Source organism: Triticum aestivum, chromosome 3D (genome assembly GCF_018294505.1).
Source record: "Triticum aestivum cultivar Chinese Spring chromosome 3D, IWGSC CS RefSeq v2.1, whole genome shotgun sequence".
Classification (NCBI taxonomy): Eukaryota; Viridiplantae; Streptophyta; class Magnoliopsida; order Poales; family Poaceae; genus Triticum; species Triticum aestivum.
Genome location: NC_057802.1, coordinates 142409688 through 142423038, shown reverse-complemented (window position 1 = coordinate 142423038; position 13351 = coordinate 142409688).

Here is a 13351-nt window from a genome sequence, read left to right as displayed (position 1 = left end):
TCTTCACCAGCAAGCTCTCAAGACCCTCGCGAGGGGCCAAGCCTCGCGAGGCGGATGACGCAAGACCTCCTCGGGAGCGGCCTCACCAGGCTGGCTCGCGAGGGCTGGAGAGATCAAGGCAAGACAAACCTCGCGAGGATCTCATGACGTAAGCCATGACGATCGACACCAGGCGGGCGCCAGCACGCACAGTGTCCTTATTTCCCCTTTGGCGCTAAGGAGGCAAGAGCAGGCGAGGAGTACCGAGGCGTCAGGCAAAGGTTTCCGTATCGGTGCAACGAGACCAAGACTAGCAGGACGGCAAGACGGAGGTCATCGTGGAGCCCAAGACGGCATCACCACGAGAGCCTTTGGCAGGCGAAGACTACTTTTTTCAGGATAAGCTGTACTAGTTGTCCCCTTTCAAATTGGCCATTGTGGGATCCCTTCCCGCTCAATATTTGGGAAGAGGACCAGGGCCTCTATAAATAGGACTAGCCACCACGGTAGGAGGCATATGGAACTCATCTCGAGCAATCCTGACCCACACAAGTCCATCAAGCATAAGAGCACCCATCCTCAGGAGGCTGTTCTTCCCCTTGTACTGTTCATCCTCAGCCAAAGAGGCAATCCACCACACCACACTAGAGTAGGGTATTACACCACATCGGTGGCCTGAACCAGTATAAATCTTGTGTCTCTATGTTCTTCAGGTTCGACGAGTTAGTCCGCTAGATCGTGGAGTGCGGGAACTTGTGAGAGGGGAGATCTTCGCGCGCACCCCAGTGTTTGAACCTTAAGGGTTTTGCCGGAACCCGAAATCCGACATTTGGCGCGCCAGGTAGGGGTGTGCCGAAGCTTTTCTCTCGTCGATCCGCGTTTTGCCGCTCCACCACAACCATGTCGGACGCTCGCCGCGCCCGCTCTGAGCGCCGGGCCGCCCTCGCTGCCCGTGTCGCTCAGAAGGCCCCTGTCGGCGGGCCTCCCCGTCATTCTCTGTCACCCGCCGCCAACGCCGCCACCGGCCCAGCGGGGAACGTGCAGCAAGCATCCTCGCAGCACCCCTCGGTGCGGCGGGACGGCCGCACCGCCACTCCATCGCTGACTCCAGCCGGCTCGTCGTCTCGCGCTCGTCGCGCTCCCACGGACGCGCGGGCCGCGTTGCTCATGGCGCACGAGCTCTTGCGTTACCGCCCGGTCGATGACCTCTATGAGGATTGGCTCAACCGCATCGCCGAGCTCGTCAGCGCCGTAGGGAGCTCTCCTACACCGTCGCTCTCGCTGCCTCGTCCACCGCCAGCTACGGGCGACGTAGCTCACGGAGCACCTCCACCACCTCTGCACCAAGACAGCGCCCTGGCGCCAAGACACGCGGCGCGACCCTCCGCGCCAAGCACCCGCGCGTGAAGAAAGAAGCTGTTAAAAAGTCCCTCAACCGCAAGAGAACGCTCCACCGCTCCCCGCACCGCCACGTAAGGATCGCTTGCCGAGGCAAGGCCCTGGACCGCTTGCCGTGGCGGTGCGCGGGCGCCAAGATCAAGCTCCACCTCCACGGCAGGCCCCGGTGACCACGACCGGCTGCTGCGCCTTTACCCCCGAGCTGCGTAGCGTCGCCTGGCCGGGCAAGTTCAAGCCGGATCTGCCTCCACGCTACGACAGCACCCCCGTACCCGCAGAGTTCTTGCAGCTCTATGAGCTGAGCATCGAGGTGGACAACGGCGACGAGAAAGTCATGGCGAACTGGTTCCCCATGGCGCTCAAGGACGCGCTCATTCGTGGCTCCTAAATTTACCTCCGGGCTCGATCTCCTCCTGGGACGAGATGCGCGACCGCTTCATCTCCAACTTCCAGGGCACTCGGGACCGCCCCCCGGCCGCGGGTGACCTGCGCCGCGTCAAGCAGCAACCAGGAGAGACCCTCCAGAAGTACATCCAGCGCTTCAACAACGTCCGCCTCAAGATCCCCAAGGTGACGGACGAGGCCATTATCTCGGCGTTCTCTGATGGCGTCCGCGACGTCAAGATGAAGGAGGAGCTCGCCATCCATGAGGAGTTGTGCACATCCCTGGAGCTGTTCAACCTGGCGACCAAGTGCGCAAGGGCTGAGGAAGGGCGCCTTTCCCTCCTCAAGCTCCCAGCTGCCGACCCAGAGGAGAAGAAAGCCAAGGCCAAGGACGTGAAGCGCAAGGGAGTCCCGTGCTCGCGGCGGAGCCAGACACGAAGCACGGCAGGGACCAGCCTAAGTCATCCAAGAGCAGCTGACCGTTCTGCGCCTTCCACAACGTGCATAGCCACAACACCAACAACTGTCAAGAGCTCAGGGCCATTCAGAACGGATGCTTCGGTCGACGCCCCGAGCGCAACGACCAGGGCTACGGCCGAGGAGGAGGACGCGGTGGAGGACGCTGGGACGACCGTGGCCCATGCCAAGAGTGGCGCGACCGGCCTCGTGAGGACCGTTGGCAGGACCAGCCTCGCGAGGGTGCATGGAGGGATCAGCCTCGCGAGGACCGCCCTCAGGGCAACGCCGGTCTTCCTCCGCTGCCTCCACCACCAAGAAGGAACGACGACCACCACCAGGACGAGGGGGCTGGGGGTTTCCAAGAGCCGCGCGCTATTGCCTGCATCTTGGGCGGAGCACAAGCCCCAGCCTCACAGCGTATCTTCAAGCAGTTTGCTCGCGAGGTGAACGCAGTCCTCCCCAAGCTTGAGGCCACGCCCTCGCTCAGGTGGTCCAAGTGCACCATCACCTTCAGTTCGGCAGATCAGCTCAAGTGCGCGGCAACCGCTGGCGCTCTCCCGATGCTTTGTTCACTCGTCATCAGCAACGTACAAGTCACCAAGACCCTCATGGACGGCGGCGCAGGGCTCAACGTCCTGTCCGTCGAGACGTTCGACGGCCTTCAAGTGCCATACGATCAGCTTCAGCCTACCAAGCCCTTCTCAGGAGTGACCGACAGCTCCACCACGCCGTTAGGGCAGGTCCGCCTCCCTGTCACCTTTGGAGAACGCAACAACTACCGCACCAAGCTCATCGACTTTGACGTCGCCCACATCCGTCTGCCATACAATGCCATCCTCGGGTATCCAGCCCTGGCCAAGTTCATGGTAGTGACGCACCACGGCTACAACGTCCTCAAGATGCCAGGAAGCGGCGGGATCATCATAGTCCCTGCGAGGAAAGAGATGCAGTGTGCTCCCTTGAGCGCGCCTTCCAAGCAGCATCAATCGAAGACCCCGACAACAATGCAGCTCTGTACCCTCCAGAGGTCGTCCTCGGGAAGAAGAAGAAGCTGCTCCGCACAGGACCTCTGTGGAGCGGCGCCTCAAGCGGTGCCATGTCAGGATCAACGCCCACGCCTGGGGCGCCTCCCTCCCTCGCATAGGAAGGCACACCCGGCGCCCTCCTCGGGTAGGGCTCGGGGACTCTCTTCTGGAGGGCCTCAGACCTTGCCAACATCACGAGGGAGGCGCTCGGGCACCACTTGGAGGCGTGCTTCGCGGCACGTCTCCCTTAGGAGGACACAGGGCGAGGGACGCCCAGTGCTCAGGAGTTCATTGCCAAGACCACTCAGGAATTACAAGACGCGAGAGCCATGCGCGGCGATCGCCGCCTACCGGGCGCAGCTCCCCATCCAGGCGAGGATGACGGGCTGCACGTCTGCAACGACGTCCCAGGGCTCAACAGGGCTGCGTCTCAGGAGCTCTTCTGGCCTTCGCACATGGGGCGCTGTGAGGGCCCACCCCATAGCTATGTTCGCATGCCTTTTGGCCTGCCGAGCGTGGCGTCCGCCTTCTAGCGCAGCCTGTGGAGCATTTTGGCGGCTCAGGAGGCCAGGCATCACACGGTCCTGGCAGAGATGGAGACGGTCCTTAAGGAACCGCCTGGGCTCCGAGGGCCTCCCGAGGCTCAGGACCCTGGTGGCTCGTGAGGAGCAACCCCTGCACCACGCATCTTCAGCCGCCCCAACACTCCTTCTACGATGGAACCAGGTGACATTTTCCAAATTCATTTAGCTGGGAGCGCCCTCGGGCTGCATCATTCCCAGGCCGCATGGGTCCATCCCTGCGGCATGTATCCCTTCTTACGCCTTTAACTTACCTTGCTGGGGGCGCCCCTCGGGCTGCATCATCTCCAAGCCGCTCGGGTCCAGCCCAGTGGCATGTATCGTTCATGCATTTACTTGAGATAGTTTGCTTTCCATGCTTAATCTACCTATTACTATCACCTGCTCGATTGTCACCCACCACGAGAGCTGCTCACACCGGCACGGCGCTTGTGCATGGATCCGTCCCTGCAACACCGACAAATATGAGCGGTCGAGCTCTGACCCGCGACACGCCTCGCGCGCGTCACCTCACCAGGCCCTCTGTGCCTTCGGTCTCTTGCGGAGCGACCAGTGGCCGGCCGGCAATCATAATGGCAATCTGCGCCCTTCCTCGTGCTGGCTTGCAGGAATCTCCTGAGGACCATAGCAGGCGGCACCTCGGGCTCCCTCTTCTCCCATGTAATCTGCTTACGCGTTAAAAGGGGGGCTCCTGAGCATCGCGACTCAGGAGCTCTTACTGGCTCTCTAGCCCTCACCCCTGGCCTTGACCACGGCATCGCGGCCTGGCATACCAGCGGCAGCTGAGCTCGCTCGAGGGCCGGGACTTGAGGACGTAGAGCACGAAGGAGAGCGTGGGGAAGGGACTCGTACGGGCCGGACCTGGCTATGCTACAACCACCCACGCACGAGCCTGGCGCCTCGTGAAGGACGGACCCGGGACTACCAAGATAAGTTTCACGCTCGGGTCAACCAATCGCTACAGCGTAGAATTCTCATTTGTGTTGCCCCGTCACGGCAATGTAGTCTCCCTTTCTTACCTCTCGGCGGTCGCTTGCACGCTAAAGGGGACCTCCTGAGCATCGCGACTCAGGGGCTCTTACTGGACCTCGGGCCACTCACCTCCTGGCCTTGACCATGGCATCGCGACCTGACATACCAGCGACGGCTGAAGCCTGCCTGGGGACCGGGACCTGTCGGCGTAGAGCACCAAGCCGTCGCGAGGTTGGAAAGGGGAAACCGAGCCAAAACAGGACACACACACGCACAATTTCATAGCAAGGATAATGTTGACAAAAGACATTGTGGACCCTTTACACGCCCCCTCGGGGCTCTTCTCGATTCCTCACAGGGAACAAAAGAAAGGAAATTCAAGGAGCCCTATCTACACATGCCAGCGCGGCCGACGCCATCGTCAACAGTGGGCCATGGGGGGCCGGCGCCAACCCCATCGAGATCAGCGACGGCGGCCGGATGCTGCAGCCTTGCTCCGAGCGCGGCGAGAGCTTGGGGGCGCGTAGCTGTCGTCGCTCGTCTCCGGGGTCTCCTAGAGCTCGGGAGAATCACTAGACTCCCAAGCGTCGCTGCTACTACCAAAGGAGCCGCTGGTGACGCAGGCAGCAGGCCCTGCTCCTGCTGCGACTCCATCCTGAAGGCCCCCTCCGGGGCAGCACTCCAAGCGGCAGCCTTCTGCGTCGAAGACCTTGAAGGACAGCGTGATGCGCTATCATACTCGAAGTGGATCACGAGGGTGCCCTCAGCACGGCAGACCCGCGCGACCTCACCCGAGCCGCGGGTCATGAAGATCTTGTCCGAGGAAACTACTTCAACTTCCGCTCCAGTCGCCGGGGCATCGTAGTCGGCATGCTGCAGCCAAAGCTCGAGAGGCCCCCTCGACGGCATCTCGGCAGAGAAGAAGGAAGGGAAGCGGATCCAAGTGCGCGGAGGCATCGCCGCCCACAGCACAAGTTCATGCGAGGAGTCCGCGGCGTGGACTCCAGGGGCGACGACGCACGCGATCGCGGTGCGACGACCATGGCTACGGCACGGGCGGCGCCGCTCGCCGCCTCTTCCTCCTGAGCCCTCGGCTTGGGCGTATAAAGGCAGCGGATACCCGGGGGTTGGCCACTCGCACCAAGGCCTCGTCACCTCCTGCATCACCACCACGTCACGGCGATGGACCGGCCTCTTCTTCGGCGGAAGCGGCCCAGGCTCGTCGTGGGGAGTTTTTCCCTTCTCCGCGGCGGAGAATCTCGGATTGGCGCCATGGTGTCTCAACTAGCAATGGAGCAAAGGAGAATAGGTGAGAGGAGCAAGAAGGGTTGAGCGATGGGGGCTCTCCTCCCTCCTCATTTATAGCAATAGAAGGCCAACCGGCGACCCCCACGATCACAGATAATGATAACTCGTTTTGCATGCAGTAGGGACTCGTCAAGTCGGGCAGTTGCCGAGGCAGCGTGGGGAAGCGGAGACGCCCACAGCCAATCGACAGCCACGCGTCGAACAAGGCCGCAGGCTGATGGGGTCCGCGTCGCTCCGCACTTGCCTTTGGCTTCGCCTCGAAGCCAAGTCCGAGCGCGCCTTGGGCCCGGGGGCTACTGTCGGTGTTCTGGGAACGGGGGTCCCCAGACTTGCCTGCCTGCGGCCCATGGCGTGGCTCCACAAGCGGTCCCGTACGGCCCATCTTCACCAGCAAGCTCTCAAGACCCTCGCGAGGGGCCAAGCCTCGCGAGGCGGATGACGCAAGACCTCCTCGGGAGCGGCCTCACCAGGCTGGCTCGCGAGGGGCGGAGAGATCAAGGCAAGACAAACCTCGCGAGGATCTCATGACGTAAGCCATGACGATCGAGACCAAGCGGGCGCCATCACGCATAGTGTCCTTGTTTCCCCTTTGGCGCTATGGAGGCAAGCGCAAGCGAGGAGTACCGAGACGTCAGGCAAAGGTTTCCATATCGGTGCAATGAGACCAAGACCTGCAGGACGACAAGACGGAGGTCACCATGGAGCCCAAGACGGCGTCACCACCAGAGCCTTTGGCAGGCAAAGACTACTTTTGTCAGGATAAGCTGTACTAGTTGTCCCCTTTCAAATTGGCCGTTGTGGGATCCCTTCCAGCTCAATATTTGGGAAGAGGACCAGGGCCTCTATAAATAGGACTAACCACCATGGTAGGAGGCATCTGGAACTCATCTCGAGCAATCCTCACCCACAAAAGAACATCAAGCACAAGAGCACCCCTCCTCAGGAGGCTGTTCTTCCCCTTGTACTGTTCATCCTCAGCCCAAGAGGCAATCCACAACACCACACTGGAGTAGGGTATTACACCACATCAGTGGCCCGAACCAGTATAAATCTTGTGTCTCTGTGTTCTTCGGGTTCGACGAGTTAGTCCGCTAGATCGTGGAGTGTGGGAACTTGTGAGAAGGGAGATCTTCGCGCACACCCCAGTGTTCGAACCTTAAGGGTTTTGCCGGAACCCGAAATCTGACACCTGCCTCTGCCGCCCCGCCCTCCCCTCGACCTCACACCACCGCCGTGCTTGGTAGCTCCCCCAGGTCATCTCTTTAATCTCGGCCAACCTCCAGATCGGGCGCCAGCAGCTCTAGGCCCCACACACCCCTAAGATAAACACCGAGGCGCTGCTTCCCTGGCGTAATAGGCGGACTAGCGCCTGTTACGCTGGGGAATGCTTCCGTTAATTAGGAATCAACTGACCAGGAATTGAAATCCAGGGGGCGACGGACCTCTAGCTAAGGTGAAATAGTATATGAGGAGAAACCTTGCGCATCGTGAGTTACTAGGAACACCTAGTATCAAGAAGAAGCGGTCAACTAGTGTCTTCTGTGGGATGAATACCGTGCAAGCAGACACGTAAGATTTGCACGAATAAGGGAAGAGGAGTACCATTTCTGGTTGCCAGCGTATGTCGACGGAGGGCAAGCAGATCCGAGGCGACGAAGGACAGCGTAGAAGGAACAGCTCCGGTGCGGTGGACGGTGGCGAAGTTGGAGCGGCAGCGGTGAGCCGCAGGACGGTGTGGTTGAACTGGCTCGGGTATGGACAGCTCGGCCTCGGCTTCAACTACTAGCCGTGGAGGGCGTTGCTGTTGATGTTGCGAGACAACGACGTCGGTGTATTGGCTCCGGCGTGATGGAGTAGGGGGGTGGTTGATGGGTGGGATGGGGTGGCGGACGGAGGACGCCGGGGTTTCCCGACTGGTGGAGAGGTAGTTTTTGTGCCCACAGAGTACGAATGGCGAATCGGACGGGTGGGCGGGGGGAGGGGGGAGAACCATGTTTCGGTTTGGGACGCGCTTGTTTTTGGCTTTTTTGAACAGATGGGACACGCTTGTTTGAAATTTGGGGAAAGTACAAACTTTGCCCCTCTTAAATTTCGGACCAACTGCGGGTCGGGGGTAGGATGGTAATCCCAGGTGTCCCAAATAGTGGGCGGGAGCGATTTCGGCCGCGCGCATGTGTGCTTTGGCAGCCATTGTGTATGAATGTTTTTCGGAGGCGGTTGTGTGGCGTCTAGATGAAGCTACAAACCTACCCCGGTTTAGACCTTTGGACGTCGGGCCGGTAGGTTTCACGGGTCGGAGTTAGAAAAGTAATTTCCTTCTACTACAAACATTAGTCTCACGCGGTTTCGGGTGAGTAGAGGCTCTTTTGGCGCTTCGTTCGAAATTTTGAAACAGAAGCATTCACGTTTAGAGTACTCTTGAACTTTGAGGATTGACCTAAATAGACAACGTTAAATTTGACTTTGTACGTTTGAAAACCTCATTAAATTACCCGCTTCTTTTTGAAATTTTGAGACTTGAAAATCCTATAACTACGATTATTTTGGAATGGAGGAGCTAAATTTGAATCTATTTTGTATATGACTATATATGCTATTATGTACAAAAGCAGAGCAAAGATTGGTGCCCCCATAATTTAGTATGATTTACAAATGCCATGATATCGAATTCAAATAATTGAATGGACTTCATGTTGAATTCAATTTTTTTAACCACCTTAAGTTGAATTCAAATGCATGCTAGTTCATAGCTAGCTATTTATAATGTTCATTGTGTAACTTTCGTATGTATAATGAGCTTTACACACACAACATGAACTATACTCACATTTATATTCGATTGCTAAAGCGATGCATTGTCTGGAGTTCAAAATACTAACTATGTGGATCAATTATGTCGAATAATAACATGGACATGCTCAAATTCGATAGAATCTAGATGTCTGATGGATCAATGACCGTTCGTTACGCGAATTGCAAATATCATGATCCCATCCTAATATTTGGATACAATTTATATCTTTAATCAATGTGTACATCAGTCTTTTATGTGTAGTTTCACTCTCCATCGGTGGTCTCTCACACATGCTCACACACTCTCTCTCGAGGTGTCTTTCTCACACACATGCTCTCGATATAACCGTCCCTCCCTATCGTAACCATTTATGACTGTTTTCACTACCTTTATCACAAGCACTCTTTGTCGGATTTCGGATTCTGGCAAAACCCTCAAGGTTCAAACACTGGGGTGCGCACGAAGATCTCTCCTCTCCCAAGCTCTCTCACTCCACGATCTCACGGACTAGCTTGCCAAACCCAAAGAACACGGGGACACAAGATTTATACTGATTCGGGCCAACGTTGTGGTGTAATACCCTACTCCGGTGTGGTGGCAGTGGATTGCCTCTTGGGCTGAGGATGAACAGTATAAGGGAAGAACAGCCTCCTGAGGAGAGGTGTTCTTGTGCTCGGTGAACTTGTGGGTGTGAGGATGGAAAATGGAACCGATCCCCTTCCTACTGTGGTCGCTAGTCCTATTTATAGAGGCCCTGGTCCTCTTCCCAAATATTGAGCGGGAAGGGATCCCACAACGGCCAAGTTTGAAGGGGGGCAGCTAGTATAGCTTATCCTGACAAACGTAGTCTTCGCCTGCCAAAGGCTCTGGTGGTGACGCCGTCTTGGGCTCCACGGTGACCTCCGTCCTGCCGTCCTGCTGGTCTTGGTCTTGTTGCACCGATATGGAAACCTTTGCCTGATGCCTCGGGACTCCTCGCCTGCGCTTGCCCCTTTAGCACCAAAGAGGAAACGAGGACACTGCGATCGCTGGCGCCCGCCTGGCCTTGATCGTCATGGCTTACGTCACGGGAAACCTCGCGAGGTACCCCTTGCCTTGATCTCTCCACCCCTCGCGAGCCAGTCCGGTGAGGCCGCTCCCGAGGAGGTCTTGTGTCGTCCGCCTCGCATGGCTTGGCCCCTCGCGAGGGTCTTGAGTACTTGCTGGTGAAGATGGACCGTACGTGCCCACTTGGAGAGCCACGACATGGGCCACAGGCATGCAAGTCTGGGGACCCCCGTTCCCAGAACGCCGACAGTATCCCCCAGGCCCAAGGCGCGCTCGGACTTGGCTTCAAGGCGAAGCCAAAGGTCAAGTGCGGAGCGCCGCGGGCCCCAATAGCCTGCGGCGTCGGTCGACGCGTGGCGGTTGATTGGACGTGGGTGTCTCCGCTTCCCCACGCAGCCCTGATACCCGCCTGGCTAGGCGGCCACCGCGGTCTACACGGTTTCCCTCTCATTGTTGCGGCGCACTCCCCCGATTCTTCCGCCTCCTCGAAGTTCAGCCCCTTCTTCCAATCCGATCTGAGCTCAGTCCTCCCATCGCCATGGCGCCAGATCAAACGGAGAAAGGGAAGAAGCCCCTGTCCTGCACCGAACTACCTCCGGACGGTGGCCTGGCCTGCGTCTCGAGCTCATGTCGACAGGACAGCCATCGAGGTCCCATTCTTCATCGACGCCCTGTGGGCTGGCCTGGTTCCTCCTTTCTCCGCCTTCTTCAACGCAGTGCTTGCCCATTATCAGATTCACATGTTGCACCTTGATCCCCAATCCGTGACCCTTCTTGCCGTCTTCGCTTTTGTTTGTGAGGCCATGGTGGGCATTGCTCCTTTCGTGGCTCTTCTCCGCCACTTCTTCTTGTTGCACCTGATTGATCCCCGGCAGAGCTCGGGATGCCTGAGCTTCCAGGCCGTGGCGGCGACGGCCGGCGCGGGGATCGACTTTGAGCTTCCACCATCCACGAGCGAGTTTCGGACGCGGTGGGTATTCGTTGATGTCGGTGTGCCCAGCCCCCTGCTCTCTTCTCCATCGGCGCCCGCCATTCCCAGCTCTGGTTGGTGCCACGAGAGGCTTGCTGCGCGCCTTGTATCCGTCTGGCTTCGGCTGAAGAGGCTGAAAGACCTTGGCGTGACTGCGCTTATGCTTGTGAAGGAGTTCGTCCGGTGCTGAGTCGCTCCGCTTCAGCGCCATTCCCAACCAATGTGGGCCTTGCTCAATAGCAAGGACCACATGAGACTTCAGGAATCCGGGCTCCCCCTTGAGGCACGTCAGACGGTGCTCGAGGTCCTGACGGGCGTCCCGTTGCCAGACGACATGCCGGGGAAGAGTTTTCTTCTGTACCGCTGCTTGAACAAGGTGGAATTTGTGGAGCAGATGCCCTCCTTCGATGAGTGGGGGCTGCGTCCAGTCGGCCTTGTGGGGCCCCGTGAGAACCCCATCATCGTGGTTCCTCTTCTTGCCACCAGCCCCGATCTTGCCCCTAGAGTGGACGCTGGGGGCAAGCACCGCTGGAGGCCGAGGGCGCGGGCGCCGAGGTGTCGATGTTGCTTGAGGCTCCCGAGGCGTCATCCTCGGGAACCCGTGATCCTTGCCCTGAGGTGGCAGCTGAGGGCGCGACGCAGTCCGCCGCTCTTGAGACCGAAGCTCCTGAAGCCTTGGCTGGTTGTCGCGAGGCGAAGTCCAGTAGCTCTCTCCAGCCTGGCACTCCGGACTTCGTTTCCTTGGGCGCTTCTCCAGTTGCGCCCTGCGAGGGTCGCCACGTCCAGTGCTTTGGCTGGCTCCGTGTGGACTTTTAGGAGCTCCGCAAGAGGAAGGGGTCCCCAAGCTGCAGCAGTGGTGCCTTCGGGTCGTTGAAGCGGAGGAAGTACATCGCCATTGATGAGTAAGTACCTTATCCCTATCATTCCTCGTGTGCCGCTTCCCTTTCCTGACGGTGGTTCTTTAGGATCCCTTCCACCAAGGCCATGAACTCTCCTGAGAGGCAGCCTCCGCTCGCCTCGTCTCTCCCGCTAACCTTGAGCGCCCCAGGCCTGCACGCTGCCCCTGGCACGGGGCCAACTGGAGAAGCAAGCCTGCCTGCGAGGTGCCTTGAGCCCGTGCCTTCACCGTCTCTCCTTCGCGGCCTTGCTTGGAGAGCAGCGGGCGTGCCTAGAGCTCCTCCTCTGACCGTGGATGGTGGCTGGTTGGCTTTGATCCTGGGCTCCTTTTCAAGTGGCAGGCCTACACCAACCCAGGACTCTTGCGGGGCTCGGTCAGCCATCGGGGGAGCACCAGCCCCCAGCCCCCAGGTGACTGGGGGCGAGCCGCCTCGGGTCCCGTCGACGGCCCCCGGGATGGAGGGCGGCATCGGCCTCGCGCTCAAGTTTGAGCGCGAACAAAGCATTGTCCGCCACGAGGTCTTCCGAGAGGCGGTGGGCGCGATGAACCGGCTCGGTAGAGAGCTATCGGTCGTAGACACGTGCCTCGAAGCCGAGGGTCGTCGGCTGATGGAGGAGCGACATAAGCTGAAGGTGGCCATCAACCTCGGGCACCTCCAGCATGAGCTTGACAATGCGAATCCCGTGAGGCTGACCGCCACCGCGAGATCATAGAGAAGCGGGCGCGGGAGCTCCAGGCCTGGAGCGCATCCTTGGAGCAGCAGGTGGAGGCGCGCCAAGCCGCCCTTGCATCGATGAGGGGGACGCCCGCCGAGGAGGAAGAGGTCCTGAAGCGTGAGGAAGCACTGGCGCTGGAAGCCATGGAGCGCAGCCTTGAGCTAGAGCGGTTGGAGACAAGGGACCGACAAGTCGCCCAAGCGGAGGATGCCGGCGGTGCGCACGAGGCCCAGGTTCAGGAGGAGGTCGACCGCCGCGTGGCCGAGGCTCGCGCGGATCTTGTGAGCAGGCACGACCTGAAGCTGAAGCTCGTTGAAGCCAAGGCTGCGGGCAGGATTGTTGCCCTCAAGTCTAGGTTGACCGAGGTGGAACGACGAGAGGAGGCCACCGTAGCCGCCCTGCTCTCGTCGCGGGCTAAACTGGCCTCGCCTGCGCCGAGTGATACGTCTCCAACGTATCTATATTTTTTTATTGTTCCATGCTATTATATATATTCTGTTTTGGATGTTTAATGGGCTTTATTATACACGTTTATGTTATTTTTGGGACTAACCTACTAACCCAAGGCCCAGTGCAAATTGTTGTTTTTTTGTCTATTTGAGTGTTTCGCAGAAAAGGAATATCAAACGGAATCCAAACGGAATGAAACCTTTGGGAACGTGAGTTTTGGGACAAACGTGATCCAAAGGACTTGGAGTGGACGTCAAGCAACCAACGAGGAGGTCACGAGGCAGGGAGGCGCACCTGCCCCCTGGGCGCGCCCCCCACACTCGTGGGCCCCTCGTGGCTCCACCGACCTAATTCTTCCTCCTATATATAC